The sequence below is a fragment of the Acanthochromis polyacanthus genome, chromosome 23 (genome assembly GCF_021347895.1).
Source record: "Acanthochromis polyacanthus isolate Apoly-LR-REF ecotype Palm Island chromosome 23, KAUST_Apoly_ChrSc, whole genome shotgun sequence".
Lineage (NCBI taxonomy): Eukaryota > Metazoa > Chordata > Actinopteri > Pomacentridae > Acanthochromis > Acanthochromis polyacanthus.
In genome coordinates, this window is record NC_067135.1 from 3712747 (window position 1) to 3731747 (window position 19001).

Here is a 19001-nt window from a genome sequence, read left to right on the forward strand (position 1 = left end):
CATAAGATTTGAATGAAAATGTAACAGTGAATGACTTCTAATGTCCTCTGAATCTGATTTGAATTTATGTTTCTTCAACCTCATGTTAGTGATGCATTTAAGAAACCAGCTGAGGTGAAGGAAAAACACCTTTTTATTAGTGCATTCATTTCTCTTTCTCAGGAATATTTGTACAGAATGTGTTGGATTTGTATTTATTGTGGATTTTCTGGTCAACATCAATGATATTTTATTGCAGTCAGTAGTCATTTAGTAATCCAACTTGGTGATTTGTTACATTTTGTTTTGCTTCTAAACTGCCAACAGACTTGTGATTCAGCTTCATGTTAATCTGCAAATAAACAACAATAAATGAACAGCGCCTGGATTCTGTCATTGATGCTCTAATTATACATTGAAATGACTATTCTATATTTGATATTTTTGTCATTTTTTCTCCTGTAAACTGTATTAAAGGGGTTAATGTTCCTTCAGTTGTATCAGAAAGTGTCTCATTTTAACAAAACTTACCAGGGTTTCACTCCAAGACACCTCAGATTTGACCCATTTATACATCAGGCCTTAACGATGAAAAGTTATTAAAATCTTCCACAACAGTCAAAGGGCTTTGATGCTTCACCATAAAACAGGAAGTGACGCCTAACTCCCCTGTACATGCTTCAATCAAATTTTACATGTTTGACCAGAGTCCTGCCCTGATCACATCTACATGCTAATATCCACCCACAGTCATAGCGCCACCTGCTGGCAACAGAAAATGACATATTTTATGATTTGATGTAATTTCATTATTAGAAGTCTCAACTCTTTGAAAGCTTTAATTAGATTTATTGTGGAATTAAAGTTTAAAACTTTCATTTTCAACATTTTTGGGAAATCTTTGAACATTTTTTGGTGGAAAAAACAAATGTTAAAAATGTTTCTTAAGAACATTCACATAAAAATGAGTGAATTTCGCTGGATTTTGTTTGTTTTTTGTGAATGCTCTTTAAGAAAACATTACAAGCTTTACTGATATATATGGAATCACTTTAGATATTTTCAAGATTTTTGGGAACATTTTTATTAATTTTTTGAAAATATTTACAAAAATTTTCTTGCCAAATTTGGGGGATTTCTTAAAAATAAAATTTTCAAGGGAAATACTTAAGGAACTACTGGAATTTTCTTCCTGAAGGTTTTGCAAATTTTCAGAGTTTGAAAGACTGTGAAAAATATATATATTTTCACACCGAAATTTCTGATGTCCACATTTTCAACACTTTTGGGAAATGTTTGAACATGTTTTTTTGTGGAAAAAATAGAAACGTTAAAAATGTTTCTTAATTATTGCCAGGAAAAAAGCATATTAATTGTAAAAAAAAAAAATTTAAAAATCTATATTTTTACAGATAACAAATTGCTCATTTACTACATTTGATTGTATTTTTTTTTACTGTATTTAAATTAGCAAATGCAATTATTTTACTGACATTTGCCAATATTGGGAAGAAAAATATTCATATAAAGGGCTACAAAATCATACATTTTTGACTGTTATTTTTACAGATTTTCAATAATTTGTTAATTTAAAAATAATATCTAATAAAGTCACAAATATTCTATTGTGACTATTGTGATTCGTAATGTTGACAATTTCAAATAAAATCAAAAGACACATAAAACTGTAAATACTGTACATATTTGTCTTTTTACAGACAACAATTTGCTAAATTTGATTGTAAAATTAGATGTTTTCACTGTCTTTAAATTAGCAAATTCAAATATTTTACTGATATTTGCAATTATCTGAAAGAAAAATATGTATATGAGAATCAGTTTTTCCTTGATTTGTGCAAAATCTCAGAAATTTACATATTGACTATCAAAAAGACAAACAAAATAGTGTTGACATCCAAAAAAATCTGTATTTTTGCAAATAGTAATTCGTTATTATGCTTTTTCAGGAAATATAATTGCTGTACAGCTTTTTGTAATTATTTGAAAGAAAAATGTGTATATGAAGGACTGAAAAATATATATTTTTTATCTATTTAAGAAAGAAGAAAAAATATAGTGTCCACTAAAAAAACAAAAAAGAGTGTTTTTTATAATTTTATAATGTGTGACCACAGAATTACCTAATTTTACCAATATTTGTCATTGTTTTCACAGTTTTGACAGTTTTTGAATGTTCCAGCATTCCATAGTGATTTAATTTCTCACTTCTCTGCCAAACTTTCACACTTTTTTACAGATTTATTTTTACAGCGTACTGTAGCTGATGTTTTGCTGTGAATTCAGTTTTTCAGCCACTCAGGATTGTTACTCTGATGTATTTCTCTGTGTTGTCAGAAACATTCAGGCTTATTGAAGTACACAAACATGCCACATCGGGCTGGTTGTTGGTCTACATTTTACTGAAAAACGTCACTTATACTTCTAAGTGTTTTCTATAAGTCATATTTCTCAGCAGAAACTCTATTTCCAGCATCTTTGAGGTGCTTTCTGCATTTTTAAAAAATAAATAACTAAATAACCGAGTGCAATTACCAGCCGCTGGACCTGTCAGTTTGATGAGAGTCAAGCTCCTTATAATAAATATACAGCTCCTTAGTCAGCGGGACATCACATGTCTCTGAAGAGCATGACAAACCCTGTAATTCCTTCTGAATTTGATAAGAGCCCGTTGCCAATAGCAACACCTCTGCCAATCATATCGGAGCATTACCGCCGAACCCAATTAGTTTCAGAGTGTCCACTTGTCAATCAGTCGCAGCGGTGGAAGCTAACTAAGGAGGAACTGCGGGCAACTTAGACAAACAACTAATCAATCAGTCAGTCAGCCACTTTGGGAATCAAACATGTGAGCAGTGGATTATAAAGTGAGGACGTAAACTTTATCTCACCTCAGGAAATGACAGAGGATGACATGAAGACAAAGGAAACGCAATGAGAATGTAAAGACGGCAAAAAAAAAACAACACACACACACACGGAAAACTGACTGTTCAGTTGCAGCCTTAAATTCCAGAGCACATTCATAACATAGACGTGTTCATCTACTCCAGTGTTTCTCAAAGTGTGGGGTGCGACCCCTAGAGGAGCGCAGAGGCATGACAAGAGGGGTGCAAGCGACTGGAAGGAAAATGTCCATCTGCGTAGAACTAATTAGCTGAACTACTGTTTTAATGTCGGTCTGTTTTTTGCGGTGCACAGCAATGCAGGGTGTCCTCGACTTACGACGGAGTTCCGTTCCTACAGATTGATTGAAGTCTGAACTCCAAACAAAATGTAAACAAAGCCGTTACGTGCACCACGATACTGATCAGTTCTTCATGAAAGACATGAATACTTTCATGCATGTATGAGTCATTTTGCAAGAAGATAACAGAATATGTTCCACGGTTTTTACAGCTTGATCAAATAATATGATGCAATAACACAGCCCTGCATATTCATGTTTAATATAAAAGCAATTCACCCCCTGTCAAAAGTTTTAGGACACTTTCTCATTCAAATAAATGAGAACATGTCCCAAAACTTTTGACAGGGGGTGTAAACTTTGTATATATACAAAGTTATTGCTGGGAAGTTTTTTGTCCTCTGTAGTAAGGCTTGACAGAAAAAGTTTGAGAACCACTGATTTACTCCTTCACTGATAGAACAGATTTCATACACCTGTCATCCATGCATCCATTAGTTATACCTGCTTTAGCCTGTAGAGGGGAGCTGGACTTTATCCTAGCTGACAGTAGCTGAGGGGCAGGGTATGTCCTGGACATGTTGGACTAAAACACAACCATCAATCCTGACGTCTACGCCCAATTTAGACCTCCAACTGCCAGAGCACCCGGGAGAACATAGAAACCCCACACAAAGGCCCCCGCTGTGTCCCCCACAGTCTTCTCGAGCCGCCACCTCATCCGTCTGTCATTTACTCCCAAATTGTGTTTGCTGGCACCGAGCTCCGTGATAATCCTGGTAAATATGTGACGCAGCCTGAACCCCACACAGAACCACAGCCTGCACTCGTCAGCACTGCTGGGAAATGTTTCCAGCCTCCTTTTCCCATCTACCTCCCTCCATCTCTCTCTCTCCTTTGCATAGGAATGAACAGACACATTTAAGCTGAGGCCAAACATCGACAAAAGCTCTTTCTGTTCCCCATAGCTGCACGAGTTCCACAGAAAAAGCGAGCTCATCACACTTTGTCTGATCTGCGGAGGGATCTTTGTGTACGAGGGTCATATTTCTTTCTCTTTCATGCTTTGCCTCACTACCTACAAGCTGCCACTACTCTGTTATCAACATGTAGAGAACTTTTGCACCGCACAGGCAGCGCTGTAGGCAATACTTGCTATCCATCTCCTCATGAAAATATTACATGCAGCAGCGCAACTGATAAGAACTTCCATGATATCAGTGCTGATGAAGAAGATTTATGTATATTAAATGGCAGAAAAAGCGGATATTAACCCGTTATTAAGGATCAGATGTGCTGCAGTCAGCTCTGGTCATCTCCTCCAGTGCTGAGTTACAAATTGCCTCTCCCTTCCTGTCAGGGCTAATATTTAGCGTGCATCCCCGTATCTCCTGGCAGTACATGTTAGGAGTTGATGGGTTCTGGCGGCACTCTGAGAGCTTTTTTCCTGACCGTGAAATTCACTTTGCGCTGCATTCAAGTGCAGCACAGGTGGGAGAAAAGGTGCAAACAAGTATTCAAAGGAGGCAGCAGAAAGCGAGCTGTTGTTGCGGTGGAAATTGGTGAAAAGACTTTGAACCAAGAATAGTCCCTGGTTCTGCGACAATCTGCTGCCACAGGTGCAAACAAAATGCTCAGAGCCAATGGAATAATGCTTCAAATCTATTATATCTATTTAATGTGGCTAAGGAAGGTTAATCAGCGTGGATTTATCGATGCATCAATACTTACAGAAGCTGTTGTCAATGTCTGCTTTGTGTTATATGAAAAGCTTCAGGACAATAAACCCCTGCAGCCCCTGAAGGCAGCAGATCCACAGAACCGCCATTGAAAGACACCAGAATGCTACACAGCCCCTCCAGGAATTCAACATTTGATGCAAATTCAACCAATCCCCGTGAATTCTGCGTGACCGTGCAATTTTGTCCAATCACCGCAACTTTTCCACAACTTTGGCCAGCCTTCCACTATCATAGCAGTCCCCAGCACAAACGTAACGCACGTACGTCATCGAATTCACTTCCTTGTTTATGGTTTGAAGATGCAGACATGTCCGATTCTAATGTCTCGCATTCACCAACAAAAATCACTGCTAAAGACGGTGCAAAACAATTCCCTGATGTTCTTTAAGAAAGCGGAGGTAAGCTGTTTCGCACCCGTGCAGTATTGTGGTGGAGTCCAAATGAAACTCATCCATTGACAAACACTTTTCTACCGCAAAACGTATTAGGAGAACGGCTGAAATGAGTGGACCACAGACCAGACGAATCACCCCAAATTCAGGCATTTCAGGCCACAACAATCAAAAAAGGTCTGCAAAATCCTGGACGGACTGGTTTCAAATGTAATGCACCAGCCTGATTGTACATTCCTGATCCTCATCCAACTTGTCCAGTGTGATTATATCACATTTTTTATGACACGAAACAGAAAATGATTGCAAGTGAAACAGCATCTGATTGATAAACGTGTCCATCAGCTTTATTTTTTTTAGCATTTATTATTGTCATGATTGTACAAATGAAGTAAAACCAACACAATCTGCCTCTGGGTGAGCTGCTGTCAGTACCAATCACTTAAGTTAAGCTAATTTCTCAATGACTATTCAGTATTTTTGTTTTCAAGGGTCGTGCTGAAGAACTTACATCTGCCCACAATCATGAAGAATTATAGTTTCCAAACTTTGAACATTGCCGTCTTTCTGCAACAAGCTCTTCCATTTGGACTTCATATAATGTTATTGCCAAAAGAAACTAAAGGAATGCAAGTGAGAAAAACAAGCGGACAGTAAAACAAATGGGAAGTAGCTGAAGTGTCAACAGATAAAGTTGATCCTGACTGGTCTAGAAAGGAAGGCATCGTTAGAGGTTTTAAAAAGAACAAAATGGTAATTACACCCCCTGTCAAAAGTTTTGAGACGGGTTCTAATTTATTTGAATGAGAAAGTGTCTCCAAACTTTTGACAGGGGGTGTACATTACTCTGGTAACTATTTTCCAATTGCAGCTTCTTCCCCAACAAATGGTCATTGTAAAATACATTTTATGCACACAAACACACACTATATAAACAGAAGTTCTTCCACTTAAGTAAAGAATTGGTGAAAATCCACTTGATGAATGTTTCTTTGGTCAAAAGGAAAGCGATGAAAGAGATACAAACATCGAAAGCTGCCACTTTTGGTACTGGACTGCATTGGTGGATATGTGTGGCTCAGAGGACTTTTTGTGTGAATAAATGATGGCAAAAGGCACTAAAAAATTCCACACCCAAGAACAAATTATTCCAGTTCACCAAATCACCCTCCATGTTCCAAACAGAAAAGTTTCTCCACCAGCCATTTGTGAATGGATGGGGGATTTTTGACCTCTACTTAACCCACACTTGCAAATATTTAAAACTGGTACTTGAGACAAAAAAAGTTCCACAGAATGTCACTTAACCACTCTTCAAGAAAGGTTAATGGCTCAGAGCTGCACTCAGGACAGCTGTTCGGAGAGCGTTAGGAGTGCATTAAACGGTGTCACATCGTTTATTTATGCTAACACAAGTTTGCAGCGGCAGGTTAAGGCTGACAGCTTTTGCTTCTACATTTCTCTCTTGTTTTCAATTTAATTGTACAGCAACAATTTAAACTCTAATTAAGTCATTGTTCCAGTTTTCTATGCCTTAAGACTGTAACCTTGCATCTGTTTTTGTCTTGCTGCCTTTTGCTTAACAGGCTTAGAAAGGAAGCGCAGAGGGAGATATGGGTGTGAAGCAAAGGGAGGGTCACGCCAAGTTTTTCGGGACAATAGCATGTCTGGCTCTGAATCTCAACTCTTCCCGACAAAAACACGCCCGTCCCCTCTGGAGGCAACAATCAATTATTCAGAAGTGGCTTCTATGTCATGCCATTACCCCACCTCACCAGGGATGCTGGGAATGGAATAAGGCTTATTTTAGGGCAAAGCTGAAGAATGAAAGAGGCATTATTGTATCTAAATCCTTGATTTACTTCTGATTGCATGAAGAAGTGGCTCTTAGCTCTTGGTGATAGTCGTAAGGGTAGTTGATGAGCTAACTGTTGTCATGCTACTTTAAGTTATTCACAATGCCAACTGTTCTGTTTATTCTTGATGGAACTTTGTTGACTTTTTTTGTTCAAAACAGCATTAAAACCACTGACATTTGAAATTAATATCACTTTTTCTTACAATACAAAGTTCAACTGGGAACCCTCAAGCCGTGTCACTTTGACATTTACCCTCCAGGACTCCACAGTGGCAGCAGCCATTTGGCTCGAGGAACATGACCAAGAGCTCAGTGTGTTAACCTGGCCACCAAACTCACCAGATTCTAATCCAATTAAGCTGTAAGCACCAAAATATACCACATCCACAAGATTCCAAGGATGGTCTGTTGGCATCCCGGTGCCAGATATCATAGGACACCCCAAGGGTCTCGTAAAAGTTCATAGCCACGTTTGATTTTCAATTATGATGTGGATTGTTATATATTTCACAGGTAAAGTCAGGGCATCCAGGGCAACAAGCTTGCAAGGTGACTTTTCAGTTCATTAGCTTAGCTCACTTTTGAATAGGACATAAAGTTTGTGAAGTTTATTCACGAAACACGAGATATAAAGAAATGTGCGATTTGTTTACTTTGACCCCGATTGTAGTGGAATACATTCAAGTCACTACGAGCATTTTGAGCATCCAGGAATTCAGCTTGACTCATCTCTCAACAGACACTGTCCTGCTTCCTGTAGGAAAATCAATAGCAAAGAATCCTAGCTGTCATTTTAACCACCACAGCAGTGGGATCTAGAAAGCACACTGCATTTTAAAGAGGCGTACTATAAGTGATACATTAGCATCAGCCTATGCTGGCAGGCATTAGTGTTTGCAGTGGAATTGACAGGTCCCTGGCTCAGCCTCTCCCATCCAATTGATCAAAGGTGGCCTGTCATTGGCACCAACAATAAAGTCGCAGATTCACAATGGAGACAAATTAGCTAATTAGCAAAGAGATCCAACAAAAGAGACTCAAGAACAGGCGATCTATCACCATTCAAAACAGAGATATATAGCCATTTAGCTTCTCTGGCTTTTCTTGGCATCACAGCTTCATTGATAAAGCCATCCACGATTGCTCATGTGGGGACAGCCGGTTGGAAGTGACTGGAAGTACCGATTTTTACCAGAGGTGAGTTCAGGAGAGTACAAACTGGCTATTCAATGGTAAAGTCTGATTCAGCTGAGATAACCATTGAGTACTGATATCTTTGTCGTCTCGGAGACAAAACAGATCATTATCCTGCGTTAACAATCTTTCAACAAACGTTATCGCATATTGTTTGATTACGTGCACTTTTATTCGATTACATTCCAATATGGGAAAAAGATGATATCCTTAGTGGACTGTGGAAGAAGTGCAGAGGAAGTGATGCAGTTTGTAGTACTCCACCGGGGAAAAGCACACATTTCCTCACACAAATACAATTTCAAGAGAACATTTTATTGATCCCAGTGGGGCGAATTAAAGCATTACAGGAGTCGAATAAGAATGAAACTAAAAGAGACAAGTGTTTATGAGCTGTACAGTCTTTTTTATCTGCCTGTTTGCGATGTGGAGCCCGACAGACACAAGAACCTGCAGTAGTGCTGCTTTGTACAGCACCGGTGGAGCTTCCTGTGGAACAAAGGTGCTGTTCAGAGCACCCAGGGTGTCATGTAAAGGTGGGTGGTGTCAGCCTTAATAGTCAAAAGCTTCATCCTTCTCTGTCTCACCTCTTTGGCTGAACCCAGAGAGCAGCCCACGAGAGATCAACCCTTTCTTACGAGTTTATCCAGACTCCTCCGGTGATGTCACTGCCCCAGCAGACCGCGGCACAAAAATGACTGATGCATGCCATCGTAAACTGTATAAGGAGTGCCCTGCACACCCCAACAGACCTTATTGCACAGCGTAATGGTGTTGACTGTCCTGTCAAGATGCTATTGAGTTTGACCCACCTCTGTGTTCTCTCTCTGGGTGTTGAGGTTTGCTTCTTCCGAGTTGCTTGTACTTTATTTGAGGATTTTAGCTCATTGGGGCTACTAGTTATGCTTGGAAATGTAATATAATAAAATGTCTTTTTATGAATTTTACCGCCAATTTACACTCAACTTTTTGAACCATAAAACCTGCTTTTAGGTTTAAAATCCATACTTTAAAATATGAAAATTGCACCATTTACCAGAGCCAGAAACTGTAAAAATAAACTGATTTGCCACACAATCCCTAAACTGATCATAGGCCATATTCTCTTCGTATCATTTAATAACATGCCACAAATGAACCATTTGCAGCAACCACATTCTATAAAAAACTACAACTTTTGCACTTCTTGACCATGAAGCTATCAAACACTCAGCTGTGCAGAACAGTACAAAAATTCTGGGACTTTGCAGCTGAACTAGGTTGAAGTGCAGGCTGTGTTTAGACAATCAATAGGAGACAAGCATGGAAATTTAAAAAAAAAAATGCGTGAAAGATTATCAATAGGATGGATCAGCACTGGAGACACCTGGAAAAATGCATAAACCACCTGAGAAGCTGTTATGTGAAATTTGTTGGCAATTGGTCGCAAATTTATGATTCTACCCGACACAGAGCAACATTAGTATTCACAAGTGTAATATTCACTCTCCTTTTTGCTCTAGTTTTGTTCTCCACCAGAGAAGAATATTTGACTCTTTGGCCACTAGATGCTAATTTGTCTTCTTTTTGTGATTAAACTGGAGGTTCTGGGCCAGAAAACCAAAATATTAGAGTAGTACAGCTTAAAAAAATGTGTATGTTAAAGAAAAACTGCAGTTAGGGGAAAGCTCTCTTTGGTACACTTGCACAATTAAACATTTAATCCAATGTTCAAATGAATTACTTCAAAATACTTGTGCTAAAGTAAATGATCTGACCGTTTGTCCACCACTGATGGGCTTTGATTCGCAGTGCCAGTGTCGTCTCGCTTTCTGTTCGCCGGCTCTTGTTAGATTATTAACAACTGACACGAATTCCCAAGAACAAAGAGGAACAGCGGCGTCGACACAGTTCCCCGCTGCTCAAAGCGAGGGGTTATATTTTGGTTTGGAAGCCGCTACGTGCCTCGAGGCGGGCGGCTGCGCGTCTGGAGATTGGGTTTAATTGGGAAGCGGTGACCTTTTCCACCAGAGAAAACACACACACACAAGCTGTAAAATGCACATTAGGAGTCGGAGTCTGGTTCTATCGAGCTGGGACAGGCGCCGACTCACAGCGTCGTGATTCAACAAAGAAATTAATTAAGACGACAGATACTGCTGTGTGGCTAATTTATGATTCATGTTAATACGCACACAGGGCAAAACCCCCCTCTATGTCTGTTACACCGCAGTGTTCGTCTGTGATTATGTATCTCGGCATCTAACCCTCTTTGTGCCACTCTGCGTTATACATCTTCTTCTCCCGTCGTTTGCTATTACTCTGGATGCAACTCTGTTTTAAATATTTCTGAAGGCAGTCGAGCGTTCTCAGCTGAGTGAAAAATGTGAATTATCAACCGCAGTTTAGGATATTTGTCACGTAGCTGCTGGCTTGTCGCATCTTAAAATCAGTACATCATAATCACATTTAGATTGAGATACAAGGAAAAGAAACTGTGTGTGTGTGTGTAAACAAGGCCGGCATGAAAGATGTGGGATTTAATAGTATAGATCCTCATACACTAGGGAATGAAGACAGGTTGTTTAGATTAAAATGCCACTTTAAAACTTTAACATATACACTTTCTTTGTTTGTTTGACTGATGGTGTTCGCCTGCATGATATTACAGATGCTTGAGGTTCAAAGCAGACAGTTTTAAAGCGTCAAAGTCAATTATAAAAGCTGTTATTAATCCAAATTAAATGGATTTCTAATTGACTCCATGCATTGTGAGCCACTGGGGGATCTAATCTTTTGTCTTTGAGGAGAAGAAGCTTGATGGTTTTTGGACAGAACATCGTGATGAGGCTGCTTTTACTCATGCTCAAGCTTAATTTAAATACTGCCATTTTGTGTCCTTTAACCCTTTGATGCACAACATGGGTCAAAAAACACCCATATTCAGTAGAATAAGGGTCACTTTTGATCCATGTTGTGCATCAAAGGGCTAACAATCTTTCAATGGGCAGGGTAATTCAGAACTGTAGAAAAATCAGTGAAAATCAAAGGTAAGTAACTTCTTTGCCCAATTTGTTCTGTTGCTTCTTTTAAGGTAAACAAAAAGGTTGTCTGGTGGTGATCTTTTCATACACCTAACCAAGCAGTTTTAGTGCCTGAACTTAATCATACAGCAACTTAAAACAAGACTAAAGCCAGAAACAAAGTGAACATAGACCTCAGTCTGTTGGGTGAACGTCCAGTTGGTACTTTAAAGTCATGAGATTCTTTTAAACTTGACAAATTCTATCCATCGCTCTTGTATTTTGACACTGACACCAAAGGACACCTTATGCATGCCTCTCGAGCATCAGCGACTTTGACAAACTATCAGTATTTGATGCTCTTGGGAAGTTTCTATCAGTATAAAAACTCACCGAAGGGTAAAAACTTCTTTCAGATATTTAGAAGTGGCTGGAAAAATCCAATAAAAAACAAGATGATGGAAGTAAAGTTAATGAGACGTGCACAAACTTAATATTTTCAGAAGAAAAATATTACGAGCCATATGGCCGTAGGACCAAACAGATCGCTGAAAAAGCTAGAACAGCACTTTGAAAAATAAAATATATAATCAACATTCGAAATTGAATTTAGAGCTACACTAAGTATGACTGGCTATGTGTCCCTACCAGCTGTGTTTCAAACAGATACAGGTATGATGGTGATGATTGAGAGTGATTATAATTTACGATTGTCCAAAAAAAAGCACAATCCAGCATTAGAAGATGTAAAAAAAAAACTAAATGTACACCCCCTGTCAAAAGTTTTCAGTCGGGTTCTTATTTATTTGAATGAGAAAGTGTCTCAAAACTTTTGACAGGGGGTGTAAGTTGAGCTTCAGTGTTCTCAGTTCAACGTTCACAAATTCTTTTGGCTCATTTTACTCATCAAACTCATTAAAGTTTCATTTTTCTTAAGATGCTTTGTTAAATTTAGGCAACAAAACCCCAAAATTACATGATTAGGTTGAAAAAGTATCACATTTTGGGTTAAAATGCAACCATTTTGCAACATGTTTAAATCTTTCCCTCCGTTTTCTGGGTTACCGGGGCGACAAGTCCCGCCCATCTAATACATGATTGGTCGACTGAAAATGAGTGACAGCAAAAATAAATAAATAAATAAATAAACGTCAAAGATGTGCAGATTAGAAACATATTTCTGTTAAGTCACAAGCAAACATTGTAAGAGAAAATATGTTTCCCTCTAAAATGAATTGAGAATGTAGTGTAGCCCGATAGGAAAGTCATTTTTAGGAGACAGATCTTGTGAAAACTGTTTTTAAGGCTAATTATGTCAGAGTCTTGTCATCAAGGTTGCTTCAGTTTGGTCTGGAACCTGCAATTTTTCAGCAGCCGACTTCACGAGCCGGTGTCACGATGCTGAAAGACTTAGAAATAACAAACCTGACTCACAATGCGGCAAAAGATGAGGATATTTTAGCTTCTGCTGTTGAAAATCTGCGTGCTTGAGTGCTGCTACAAATTTGGATTTCGACTGCAGATTCCCCATCGTTCTTTTCAAGGAAATAAAATCTATTTATTCTGTGTAAACCAACTGCAAAACCAGCACACTGCCATGGCATACATATGATGAAATTGAGATTCAGCTGTAGTCTCTGAGGCGCTGTGATATTAAAGACGAATGGAAAAATCCCCTCCAGCATGTTTATTCTTCGGAGAGCTAAAAACAATAGCAGCAGCATGACACCCGTCGGGACAATAGTTTGTTTGTTTATGGTAAGGATACAAAGTTATCTTAATTAACTTGACAGTTATATAATATGCTTCTGCATATATGCTGTACAGCCATTACAATGAAAGTCGTCTCTCCCCCATTTGTCTTCCAGTTTCCTGCAACAGTCATTAGAAACAGTAAGTACTAGAAACTCATTTATAGTCACACACACACCCGCATAGCCACATTCATAACATTTACATATTCATAATAGGAAATCAAAGCTTTGTAATCATGCATTGTTTGCCAATGATGTTTACAACAGTGCAGACAGTCAGACATCATTACGGTCTAAATACTTTGAATTAAATTAAGCAAATGTGGTCGCTCGGCAAAATGGATTTTAAAATGAGTGGCAGAGAAGGAGCTGCCGTTGTGTTTGGTTAGCGCAACAGTGAGCTCTTATAGCTGCTTATGCTCATTTAAAGCTGCTGATTCATTCGTTGTTTCGGCAGGGAGAAAGCTGCATAAATGTGGGACTTTTTTTTGGTAAGGATGAACAGGAGCAAGGATGCATTCAGTGTGTAGCAATTAGCTAAGAAACTCTTGTGTTAAGTGAGCCAATGTAGCAAGGTGGTTGAACACCTAAAGAAGCAAAACAACGAGCCATACCACCCAGAAATCAATCCAAGTACAGTTGGAGCATCAATAAAGATGTACAGAATGCGCTGTTGCACCGCTAATCAGTGATGCAGTGTCCGCCGTCCTAGAATGACCTACTACTTGTACAATCTACACAACAATCAAGCCAATGCTTCAGACTTTGCTCAGGGCTTATCAGCAAAAAAAGAAGCATGGCTGAGGATAATTCAAGGAACATTCTTTGGCCAGATGTTGGTCACGATATATTTGTTTGGTTCAGATTATATACAGCATGTTTGGTGTATGGGCCACCTGGACCACAGTGAATGCATCGTCCCAACAGTGAAGCACATTTATAGATGGTGCCATGAATGCCTGTTGATATATTCAATGCCAAAATCACTTCTATTGAAAAAAAAAGACAAAGAATACCTAAAAACTCATCTCTGTGTATCAAAGCTAAATATTCAGAAGTTTTTGTTTGTTTTCTTTCCATGAGAATAATCGATTCTTACCTTAAAATGTCTGCAATGTAACTCTGGCAAACTCCACTCAACTATTCCCTCACTCAATGCAGCTCAGCACACCAGCTTACCTACGATTAAAACACTGTAAAACTATTTTCTAAGTTTTAATATTGGCATAATTCAGCCGTACATGTTCAAACCAGAATGTAATGGTTGTTTATTTTGCTCATGATGTGTTTTTCAGCATGTATAAAACACCATACGGACATGGTAGCAAGGTAAATATGTCGATTTTCTCCACAGGGAGTCAAAATGTGGTGTAGCAGCGACCAAGAGCCAACCCGGAAGTATCATGAACTGCAGTTCCTCGAATGGCCACTGGAGGCTGGCTCCAAAAGTGAGTCAATCCTAACAGACCCCCATGTTAAAATGCCCAAATTTACAGCAGAAATAGTTGTGTTTACAGCTTAGTAGGAATACTGGTTTTGGTCTCTTTGGCTAATTTCAACAATCATGACAACTGTACGCGAGGCACATTTTTACATACCTCATCCATTTAAATCATACTAAAGCTTGAAGTTATGCATAATTAAGGGGTTTACATGATCAGTGGGTGTTTGCAAGGCCCATTGTTGTTCTACGTCTTTGCTATTTTGCCATATTTGGACTTCAGGAAGCCTGTGGGAGACGCCACATGAGGCAAAACCATCTTTCTGTGCAGCACAGGCAGACGATCATAGAATCAGAAAACCAAATCAGTGACAAAATATAATGTTTGCACTCGCTAACGTCACGATAAATGTAGTACCAGTCAGACCAGACCAAACGAGGCTGTCGCAGCAAAAACCCCTGAAAGCACCGAACGGATGAAGGTTGCTTATGAATTCAGTGCTTCCTATGAAAGAGAATGAAGAGGGTATTTCTGGTTTTCAAGTGCCACATAGCCTCACTTTAATTAATTTTTATGTGCTACACGCAGCATTGCAACGCGATGTTTAAATGCAAAAATAAAAATTCTTCACTTTAATTTAATTTTGCTTAGGCTATTCATCTTCTTTCTAACTGCAGCACTGAGCAGAGGAAGATAAGGCTTGGCACTTAGAAAAAAGCCTTTCATGCTGGATATTTCTGTGGCTTGGCAGCTCATTTATTGGTCCCCAAAACTATCTATCAAACCATTCAGCTGTGCTGATTGGCCCGCTAGCCTGCAAAAGAGACCCAAAAATCAATTTGAAGCCAGGATCTTCACTTGCATTTGATTAAGTGTTTGCTTCGCCTGGGAGGGGTGAGAAAAAAAAGGTCTGCTGTCATTATGATGCAAACTCACCCAGCTTCACCTAACATACTCCTCTCACCTCCACCCCTTCTCTCTCTCTTTGCCCTCTTTCACCTCCTTCCCTTTCCTCCAGCTCACCTCTGTTCACCTCTCCAAAGTTTCCACGCCGACTTGGAGGATTTAAGCCGCTTTGACTGGTGCCTGTCACACCGGCAGAGAATAAATAGTTTTTTTTTTTTTTCTAAGTGTCAGAAAAGAAGGGAAGGTGAAAATGAACGTCGGAGGACAGAACGCCTGCTCTGCCCTGATTCCCTTGAGTCTCCCTGCTGGCAAAGAGAAGCATCATGACAGCCGCAGCCAGAGGTTAAAGCACCAATTAGCTGCAGTTAATGAAGCCTCATTAGCCTCCACTAAGTCACTCCCCCTCTTTCCCGCTGTCTTTCACTTCCTTCCTTTACACTTTTTCTCCATTAGTGCTCAGATATAAACGCTGTCTGCTCTCACACCGGAGAAAGAAAAAGAGAAATAGAGAAATGATTGGCACTATTAATTAGTTAAATATGCTTCCAACTACAGCTGATGTTACTGTATGTTCTGGGAGCCCTGCATGCCCATTAATGTGTTTTACGGGTGCCTGACATTGCCACATATCAACAAGTGCTGGATGCTGTTTATTAATATACACGATGAGTCACTTTGGGGTGGAACATTAGGGTCTTGTTCAGCCTTCCACTGTGTGCTGTGAGCCGGTAATAGTCCACTTGCAGGTTTATTTAGTGGCTGCTAAATAACTGTTTAATTACACTAATGGGGATGTTATACAGCATGCAACAGGAATATCACTAAACCCCAGTGAAACAAAAGTGAATACTCTTTTGATTAGTGACACAATAAAAGTATGTGTTCACTTAAAAATGTCCGTATTTTTGAAAGAAAAGCCGTTTCTTCAATGATGACAACACTGAATTAATCAGAAATACAGTCAGAAAATGATCTTTGGGGCAGGAAGCAATAGCAACACTCAGCGCATTAGGCTCCAAATTGGTTCGGCAGTGTTCTCATTTATGGGAGTTAATTAGACAAATTCATCAGAGTTAACCTAACCAATAGTGTGTTTATGCGTACGAATGACTTCAAAGTCAAGGAATGCAGGCGAAGAAATGTGACATCCTTGATACCTGCAGTAATTATCTCCAATTCATTTATTTTTATTGCCCTGCAGTCACAGCCATTCTTGTAGCATTTATGCATTGTCAAAGTATGAAATTACAGCGTCAAGTTCTTAAAGCTAGGTGTAAGAGTGAGTCAGAGAGAGAGAGAGAGAGAGAATGAAAGACTGTGAAGAAGACGAGCCGGATTGGGCAGTAGATTGGGTTATAAAGTGAGAGCCCTATAGGGACTTTATAGGTCAAACTCTTTGGAAAGTCAAGTTCATTTTCTGGAATTTGAGCTCATTAATTGTACAGTAAGTTTAACTCCAAGTCATGGATGCAGCCTGGCCATCCTGCACTGGCTTTGTGGGGAAACATAGGGCAAGCGGGACCTCGGGGGGGACGCCAGAAGACTGGGAGAATAAACTGTTAGATTCGTCTTTCTGCAGACACACTCCACGCAATCACTCATGGCCATGCACACACACATAAATCAGCTTCATTAAACCGACCCCCTGCTTGTTTTTTGCCAAACAGGGGAAACCCCAGAGCAGGAAGTGGTAAAGAAGCTCACATCAATTAACACAGAGGCAGCCATGTAAGATGAACTGAGGGACAGAAATGTATTCCTCACATCAAAGGACAGAGGATTCATGACCGGTTATGTGTGTGTGTGTGTGTGTGTGTGTGTGTGTGTGTGTGTGTGTGTGTGTGTGTGTGTGTGTGTGTGTGTGTGTGTGTGTGTGTGTGTGTGTGTGTGTGTGTGTGTGTGTGTGTGTGATTCAAAGCCCTCCTGCTGGAGAAACATATTTTATGCGTGCGTGGTACATCACAGCAGAATCTAATGATGAATGCTTTGCATGCTCTAAAGTGGGCAGTATATCACGGCTTGTTGTGAGTCAATACAGCGTACAGAGGCAATAAATGAACTGGTTTACAGGGCAGCGAGCTGTAAACCAGTGTGTGTCGAAGGGTTGCAAGAAGATTAAACAGAATAGGTGTTTTGTTTAACTTTAACTGTACGTTGCAACCGATCATGTGTCCTGCTGTATTCATACATGTGGTTCCTGGACTCGATGAGGTTTGTAGATGTGGCTTACATTCTAGTAATGTGGTTTTAACATTCTCTCCAAAGTGTAAAGGTGGCTTCAGTCACTTTGCCCAAACCGGTTCCCGTCAGTGACCCATGTTGAAACCAGCCCATGTGGGCCGATCAAAATGATGTGATCTCGTCCTCCGTTGTCTGCACGGGAGCAAACTGACTTAAATCTGTGCTAAAACAATATGGGCATTGATTCAGATGTGTGGCTGTCCAGATTTAAATTCGACACTGGACAGGAACTTCAGTTTTGTTGTGATGCTACCTTGTATACAAAATGTCTGAAATCAGCCTTTGAGCTGCAATGTCTTAAAACAAGAACTGTTTCTTCCACGTTTTTAATGAAAGGAATAACCACTGTTCCCTAAACCACAGCTAAGTGATTGATCAGGCAAGAAAAACAGCAGGACCGATGTGTTTACACATGCTGACATCTGATATGTGTTCGCCAGTGTCTTATTTGAAACGGGGCATTTGGGATCTGTCGTAGTCGTTCACGTGCTGTTAAACTCAGATTACATGCTGCGCTGTTGGGTTTTCCCACTTTACTGCCTTTAGTGATCAGACAACAAAAGCAAGTAATTAAGTGACTGCAAACATGAATACTGTCTGTTGTTTGCAAAGGCTTACAGACCATGAAATAAGCCCTGGAGAAGTTATCAGTGCTTCCAGCTTGAAAAACACCCTTAGCGGCGTTTGGTGCTGCTGATAAAATGCTGATTGATTTGATTCTGCCCTGATGAGTATTGAGAGTGAGGCCTTCGGGGTGTCTCGATGATATTCCGGAGAAGGAGGGCGCTGCGTCACGTGGATAAATCCTCTGTCACTTCCGTAAGTAAGATTTATACGGTGTCATCGCAAGTGGAATAAACAAAGCAAAAAGATGCATAGCACACCAGAGGCTCTCCCTGCCTGAGAGAACTTGATTTCCAGCAACGAAAAACAAATTCCTGGACGGGTATCAAAGGGGAACTTTACACCGTGGAGCTGTGTGCTGGTGGGAGCTGCTGAAGTGTTGCTTGGGGCATCGGGCTGTATCCCGGCGGGGACCGAAGTCTGGACAAAGACAGCAGCACATTTATTATGCAGCGAGGTCTCTTGGTATCAGCACTTCCTCCTTCTCTGTACGTGATACTTCCTGTTCCTCAGCACTGTAAAGCTGCATGCGCCTCAGCTGACCCTACACTCCCACCAGAAACCATCCAACACCAATAGGAAAACCAGAACACTGCAGCAGAGAGCCGTCCTCTGTCTATGCGGTACAAGCTGAAGTTGTTACTTTAATTTGAGAAAAAGGA

The 19001-nt window shown here is 39.9% G+C and overlaps 1 protein-coding gene across 4 annotated transcripts in view; it reads right to left on the bottom strand.

Annotated features, from left to right (window-relative positions):
- The window catches only part of sorcs2 (sortilin-related VPS10 domain containing receptor 2), a 365472-nt gene that overhangs the window by 153005 nt on the left and 193466 nt on the right, over positions 1-19001 (bottom strand). The gene's annotated exons all lie outside the window — the stretch shown is intronic.